Here is a 6,801-nt window from a genome sequence, read left to right on the forward strand (position 1 = left end):
TGCACATAAATCCCTACAGTAAAAGAAAGTAGAACCAAGTGGAACGATTTTTCAATTATTTGAACCATAAATATGCATAAAATAATCAGTATTTTGTATAATAAAGTGGTTTTGATATAACAGATTTTCAAATATTTGATACAATGGGCATATATATTAACTGTATAAGCATATATATGTATAGCATTGCATGTGAAAGTAAATTACAGACTTTAAAAGTGCAACTCAACTGAATCTTGATCAAAATGAGAGTCTACAGTAAAATTTATTTTTCTAAGATTTAGCACAATTTTATTATGATGAAAAAGGTGATTATAAAATTAATTTTGAAATTCATCCACCTTGGCATTTGCAATATTCTCACAGTTGCTGTTGAAACCTATTGATTGTTCTAGAATTTAGATAAAAATATTTCAGAAAGTTTGAAGAGAATAATTTTAGCCAGTTTTGAGTTGTTCAACATGAAGAAATGACATTTCATTGATATTTAAAAAAGATTCTCCTTATGAATTCAAGTGTTTGAAAATACTTTATTCTAAAACAGTAAAGTAGGAATAGACTATAAAGGGCTGGTTTTAAATAATATGATACAATTTTCTGAAAGTATAGGCATATAATAATAGCAGCTCTTACAGAATATCCAGCCAGGTTCCACTGAATTGCACTGTCTTGATTTCGTAGGTGTTTCATCATTGATGTTGAATTAAAATTTTAACCTTTTCTAGACATAGGGACTTATTGAAGAATTATATAGAAACTTTGCAAGTATTGAGAATCTACAGTGATAAAAATTATGCTGATTTCACATAATATATTTTATATTAAAGGTAAAAGAATGTTCTATATACAGTTTGAAATAAATAGCTGAGGTTATTAATTCAACATTAAGGTTTGGAAAATAAATTGTTTGAAATACTCTAATATTTTTTGAAAACACTTGTGTGTGTGTGTGTGTGTCTGTGTGTGTGTGTGCGCACACAGTTATTTGTTTTGCTAGTTTTCAATGTGATGGTAATTGCTTAGAAAACTAAAGGAAACATGAAGACATTGTTTTCCTAACTGTATAAGGAAAAGAATGTCATTAACTTGGGGGCTAGGTAGATATGGGCTTGAATTTAGCTCTTTATTTTCTAACTATGTTGTTATAATTTTTATACTACAAATATTATATATATATATATATATATATATATATATATATATATATATAACACATATACATATATCTTTCTTCTTTATTCATTCATCCACTGATGGACTTTTAGGATGTATTCTATAACTTGACCATTGTGAATAATGCTGTAATGAACACAAGAGTGCAGATAGCTATTTGAGATAGTGATTTCATTTTCTTTGGATATATACCCAGAAGTGGGATTGTTGGATCATACAGTAGTCTGTTTCTAATTTGGGCGGGAACTGCCACACTGTTTTCCATAATAGCTGCACCAGTTTCCATTCTCACTAGTAGTGTCCAGGATTCCTTTTTCTCCAGACCCTCACCAACATTGCTTATCTCTAGTCCTTTTATAATAAATATCCTAATGAGAGTGAGGTGCTATGACATAGTTTTGACTTGCATTTCCCTGATGAATAGTGATATTGAGCACCTTTTCATATTCCCGTTGCTGTTGGTATGTCTTTTTGGAAAAATGTGTATTCAGGTCATTTGCCTATTTTTTAATCAGTTTATTTGCTTTTTGTTTTGTTCTGTTTTGTTACTTGATGAGTTCCTTATATATATAGTTTTTTTTTATTTTTACTGTTGTTGACTGACAATATTATTTTAGTTTCAGGTGTACAGCATAGTGATTCAAACTTTTCATAAACTATATTCCATTTAAATTTATAAAATGTTGGCTATATCCCCTATGCTGTACAACATATCCTTGTAGCTTATTTATTTGGACTTCTTAATTCCATAACCTTATCTTGCCTTTCCCCCTTCCCTCTCCCCATTGGTAACCACTAGTTTCCTTTCAGTACTGTGAGTCTGTTTCTGTTTTCTTATATTCATTTGATTGTCTCATTTTCTAGATTCCACATGTAAGTGATAACACAGAGCATTTGTCTTTCTCTGTGTGACTTATTTTACTAAGCATAATACCCTCTAGGTCCATCCATGTCATGGCAAATGGAAGAATTTCTTTTTTTTTTTTTTCTGTTTTTTGTTTTTTTATGGCTGAGTAGTATTCACTGTGTTTATATACCACATCTTTATCCATCCATCTGTTGATGGACATTTAAGTTGCTTCCATATCTAGGCAATTGTAAATAATGCTCCTATGAACATTCAGGTGCATACATTTTCAAATTAGTGCTTTTGTTTTTTTCAGATATATAACCAGGAGTGGATTTGCTGAGTCATATGATAGTTCTATTTTTTTTTTTTTTTTGAGAACTCTCCATACTGTTTTCCACAGTGGCTGTACAAATTTACATTCCCACCAACAGTGTAGGAGGGTTCCCTTTTCTTCATATCCTCACCAGCATTTGTCTGTAAGCCATCTGTATGTTTTCTTTGGAAAACATCTGTTTAGATCCTCTACACATTTTCTAATCAGATTGCTCAGTTTTTTGCTTTTGTTTTTTGCAGTATGAAAGCCTCTCACTGTTGTGGCCTCTCCTGTCACGGAGCACAGGCTCTGGAAGCGCAGGCCCAGTGGCCATAGCTCATGGGCCCAGCTGCTCCGCGGCATGTGGGATCCTCCTGGACCGGGGCATGGACCCGTGTCCCCTGCATCGGCAGGCGGACTCTCAACCACTGCGCCACCAGGGAAGCCCAGACTGCTTAGTTTTTGCTGTTGGCTGTATGATCTCTTGATATATTTTGGATATTAACTGCTTATTAGATGTATCATTTGCAAATATTTTATCCTATTTCATAGGTTGCCTTTTCACTTTGTTGATGTTTCCCTTTGCTGTGCTGTTTAATATAGTTCCACTTGTTTATCATTGCCTTTTCCCTTTTGTTTTTGGTGACATATCCAAAAAAATCATTGCCAAGTCTGGTGTTGTACTACCTACATTTTCTCTTAGCAGTTTTATGGCTTCAGGTATTATGTTCAAGTCTTTAATCCATTTTGCACTGACAATGTAAGATAGGGATCCAATTTCTTTCTTTTGCTTGAGGGTGCCCTTTTTTCCCAACACCATTTATTGAAGAGACTATTCTTTCCCCTTTGTATATCCTTGCCTCCTTTGTTGCAAACTAATTAATCATATATGTGTGGGTTTATTTCTGGGAAGACTAATTTTTATGCTGTCCACTAGAGGTTCATTCAATCTATAGAAAATCATTAGTTACAAAAATTTTTTTAAATAAATAAAGCATGCAATGATTTATCATAAGAAAGATAGAGGGACATACCAGTATAAGAGAAATTAAACTTCCAAAAAATATATGTAAACAAAGTAGACAGATGATTAAAACAGTTAATTCATCAATAAGACAGGTAGTTTTTCAATAATATATAACACATCTTTAATGAGTATATACCAAAAAATAGATTTTCTAAATATATTAACAGAAAATGAGATAAATGTTCAAAAAGTGAAAAAGAAATACCAATTATTGCTGGAGATTTGAACACTGTACTCAGTAATAGAGTAAATATATAATATAAAATTACAGAAAATTTGAACAGTGTAATCATCCAAATTAGTGTATAGAACATTTATAAAGCACAATAGCAAAAACTACAAAATTCAAAGCTTTTCAAGCACACAGAAAACATTTACCATTTAGGCCTTATTCTGGGCTCTAAAACAAATCCTAATAAATGTAAATGATCATTAAAATAATGCCAGCAAATTTCCCAAATATTTGGGAATTAATTAATATTTTGTAAATAGTCTAAGGAGACAAGAAGTAAAAAAGACATTGAAAAATATTTGGGAGTAAATGGTAATGGGACTACACTATTTCAATATTTTTCATAATGATATTAAAACAGTACTTCAGGAAAACATGTAGAGCATTAGGTATATTCATTAGACATAAAAAGTTTAGTGTTATTATCTAAGCTTTCACCTTCAGAAACTGGAAAGTGAAGAAAATAATCAAACCCAAATTAAGTAGAAGGAAGAAAATACAGTAGCCTCCACTTTATCTGCGGTTTCACTTTCTGTGGTTTTAGTTACCTGTGGTCAACTGTGAGCTAAAAATATTAAATGGAAACTTCCAGAAATAAATAAATCATAAGTTTTAAACTGCATGCCATTTATGAGTTTTATGAGTAGCATAATGAAATCTCGCCATGTCTCATTCTCTCCCGCCTAGGATGTGACTCATCCCTTAGTCCAGCATCCTATGCCCTTTAGTTTCTTAGCTGTTTTGGTTATAAGCTAGGCAGTTGTGGCAACAGGGTGCTTGTGTTCAAGTAACCCTTGTTTTACTTAATAACAGCCCCAAGGCACAAGAGTAGTGATGCTGGCAATTCAGACATTTTCTTACTGTGCCTAATTTATAGATTAAACTTGATCATAAGTATGTATGCATAGGAAAAAAAATATTGATAAATTCAAGGACTTTACACAGTGTGATGTGTGATTATTGCTGTGATAGACTAACTGGTAACAGGTTTGACATTTCTTTATAAAGAACTAGAAAATGGTAAAAAATATGGGACACATATTTTAGGAAATTGAAGGATAAGTGGTCCAAGACGGTGATGACTGAGAGGAAATAAGTAAGGTGAGCCCTAAGGTCACCCCGAATTGCTTCCTGTAGCACACTTTAGACTGCGTGAACAGTAGGGAGGGGTAACACAAGCAGACACACACTGATTCTAAAATGGAAATTCAAGGGGCCTAACAGAGCCAAAATAATTTTTACATAGAAGAACAGGAATGCTTACATGATCTGAATTCAAGATTTACTCCAAAGTTATTCAAATCAGTATGGACAGTTTAGAGAAACAGACTAATGAAATTGACTAAAGAGTCCACATAAATGATCAGTCCACACATATACCAACAACTAATGTCCAAAACCAACAAACACAATTCAATTAGGAGAGAAAAGATTTCAAGAATTAGATTAATCTCCAAAATTTACAAGCAGCTCATGCAGCTCAATAACAAAAAAACAAACAACCCAATCCAAAAATGGGCAGAAGAACTAAATAAACATTTCTCCAAAGAAGATATACAGATTGCCAACAAACACATGAAAGAATGCTCAACATCATTAATCATTAGAGAAATGCAAATCAAAACTACAATGAGATATCATCTCACACCAGTCAGAATGGCTATCATCAAAAAATCTAGAAACAATAAATGCTGGAGAGGATGTGGAGAAAAGGGAACCCTCTTGCACTGTTGGTGGGAATGCAAATTGATACAGCCATTATGGAGAACAGTATGGAGGTTCCTTAAAAAACTAAAAATAGAATTACCATACGAGCCAGCAATCTCACTACTGGGCATATACCCTGAGAAAACCATAATTCAAAAAGAGTATGTACCAAAACGTTCATTGCAGCTCTATTTACAATAGCCAGGACATGGAAGCAACCTAAGTGTCCATTAACAGATGAATGAATAAAGAAGATGTGGCACATATATACAATGGAATATTGCTCAGCCATAAAAAGAAACGAAATTGAGTTATTTGGAGTGAGGTTGATGGACATAGTCTGTCATACAGAGTGAAGTAAGCCAGAAAGAGAAAAACAAATACTGTATGCTAACACCTATATATGGAATCTAAGAAAAAAAAAAAAAGGTCATGAAGAACCTAGGGGTAAGATGGGAATAAAGACACAGACCTACTAGAGAATGCACTTGTGGATATGGGGAGGGGGAAGGGTAAGCTGTGACAAAGTGAGAGAGTGGCATGGACATATATACACTACCAAATGTAAAATAGCTAGTGAGAAGCAGCTACATAGCACAGGGAGATCAGCTCGGTGCTTTGTGACTACCTAGAGGGGTGGGATAGGGAGGGTGGGAGGGAGGGAGATGCAAGAGGGAAGAGATATGGGAACATATGTATATGTATAACTGATTCACTTTGTTATAAAGCAGAAACTAACACACCATTGTAAAACAGTTATACTCCATTAAAGATGTTAAAAAAAAAGAATTAGAGGAAAAATAGCTTTATTTCTTACCATACAGAAAAAACAAATTTAAGTTTATGATAGATCATTGAAAAATGTAAACCTAAAATGATAAAACCTTAAGACCAAAATATACACATGCAATCTGAGGATAGACAAAACGACATGAGACACATCTCAGAAGTAATTAAGAAAAAATGATATATTTGTACAAATGAAAAATTTGAATCTTCATATGAAAATGTTAAGAAAATGAATGAGACAGACACAGAATAGAATACAATATGGCAAAACATATATCTGATAAATGACTCATGTCCAGAATATATAAAGAACACTTTCAAGTCAAAAAATTAAAAACTATAAACAACACAAACGTAAATAGAAAACATTTTGAATAAACTCCTTACAAAGATGTACTAAGGGTCAATATTTTCAAGAAAAATATTCTCAACATAACTGGTCATTGGAGAAATAAAAATTAAAAGCACACAAATATTACTACATAGACTAGAAGAGCTAAAACTAAAAAGACTAGAAGAGCTAAAACTAAAAAGATCATATCAAAGGTTGGTGAGATACAGAATAAGTGAGGAGGAACATCTTAAGATCTATGAGAAGAAAAGCATGAACCAAAAACTCTACATTCACCTACCTTATACATGGAGATGCACCATCTGATACTCTTTCAAGGAAAAACTTTCTGCACAGGTAAAGAGCATAGTCAGCAGGC

Source organism: Grampus griseus (assembly GCF_964374135.1).
Source record: "Grampus griseus genome assembly, chromosome: 9".
In the NCBI taxonomy this organism is placed as follows: Eukaryota; Metazoa; Chordata; class Mammalia; order Artiodactyla; family Delphinidae; genus Grampus; species Grampus griseus.